General features: G+C 35.1%; 1 non-coding gene across 1 annotated transcript in view; it reads left to right on the top strand.

Annotated features, from left to right (window-relative positions):
- The window catches only part of LOC137235566 (large subunit ribosomal RNA), a 4014-nt gene extending 2853 nt beyond the window's left edge, over positions 1-1161 (top strand). Inside the window, exon 1 of the ribosomal RNA XR_010947984.1 lies at positions 1-1161. This exon is cut by the window's left edge and continues 2853 nt beyond it. This is a non-coding gene — a ribosomal RNA (large subunit ribosomal RNA).
- Positions 1162-1733: the final 572 nt, after the last annotated feature.

Genomic DNA, 1733 nt, shown 5'->3' on the forward strand with positions numbered 1-1733 from the left:
AAGAGGTGTAGTATAAGTGGGAGATATATAATTTCGGTTATTTATCGTCAATGAAATACCACTACTCTTATTGTTTCCTTACTTACTTGATTAAGTGGAACGTGTATCATTGCCTAGCCATATTAAGGATATATTTATATATCTTATGGTATTGGGTTTTGATGCAAGCTTCTTGATCAAAGTACCACGAGTTTGTTATATAATTGTAAACATATTTTAATGAGAAATGATAACATTTTTCGATGTTATTATCATAATTAAAATTTGGTATAACTCCAACACTCAGGTATGATCCAATTCAAGGACATTGCCAGGTGGGGAGTTTGACTGGGGCGGTACATCTCTCAAATAATAACGGAGGTGTCCCAAGGCCAGCTCAGTGCGGACAGAAACCACACATAGAGCAAAAGGGCAAATGCTGACTTGATCTCGGTGTTCAGTACGCACAGAGACAGCAAAAGCTCGGCCTATCGATCCTTTTGGTTTAAAGAGTTTTTAATAAGAGGTGTCAGAAAAGTTACCACAGGGATAACTGACTTGTGGCAGCCAAGCGTTCATAGCGACGTTGCTTTTTGATCCTTCGATATCGGCTCTTCCTATCATTGTGAAGCAAAATTCACCAAGCGTTGGATTGTTCACCCATTCAAGGGAACGTGAGCTGGGTTTAGACCGTCGTGAGACAGGTTAGTTTTACCCTATTAATGACAAAATATTATTGCGACAGCATTCCTGCGTAGTACGAGAGGAACCGCAGGTACGGACCAATGGTACAATACTTGTTCGAGCGAACAGTGGTATGATGCTACGTCCGTTGGATTATGCCTGAACGCCTCTAAGGTTGTATCCGTGCTGGACTGCAATGATAAATATAGGGCAAATTGCATTGTATGGCTTCTCTAAATCATTTAAAGTTTATAAATTTAATTTATAAACGACAAAATGAATATATGTGATGCCAATGTTATTTATAACATAGCAAATGCGGGAGGATTCAAATATCACCCGTATGCCGCGCTAGTTATATATAAAAACATTATTTAATACAATGACAATGCCTAGAATCAATTGTAAACGACTTTGGTAACGGGCAAGGTGTTGTAAGTGGTAGAGCAGCTGCCATACTGCGATCCACTGAAGCTTAACCTTTGCTTGATGATTCGAAAACAATTTATTGGAATTAATTTTCCAATTTATTATTGTTTTGATGTAATCATCTTATAAAAATATGCATATTTAAAATATGCAATATAAAGAGAGGCGCTTGTTTAGGGGCCAAGTCCTCTATAAAAATGATGAAAAAGCAAATATTGTAATCTACTACAATAAAGTACAAATAAAGCAACAAAAATTTTGTTAGTTGAACTTTATTATATTTGGGCTAATAAAGTCGATATATTTATACAGATGTGTTTTAAGCGACCAATGAAAGTAAGTGAGGTTTTCCTTACCTAGGCCGCTTACACAAAATATATTAGCGAAGTTCATATATATATAACTTGTTCACTTTCATTATTTAAATTGTTGCTTGTACGGTAGTATTATTTACAAAGGGAAAAATGTAAATGAAATATTACAATAATGTACAAATAAAGCAACTAAAATTTTGTTAGTTGAACTTTATTATATTTGGGCTAATAAAGTCGATATATTTATACAGATGTGTTTTAAGCGACCAATGAAAGTAAGTGAGGTTTTCCTTACCTAGGCCGCTTACACAAAATATATTAGCGAAG

This window comes from Eurosta solidaginis, chromosome X, assembly GCF_040869045.1.
Source record: "Eurosta solidaginis isolate ZX-2024a chromosome X, ASM4086904v1, whole genome shotgun sequence".
Lineage (NCBI taxonomy): Eukaryota > Metazoa > Arthropoda > Insecta > Diptera > Tephritidae > Eurosta > Eurosta solidaginis.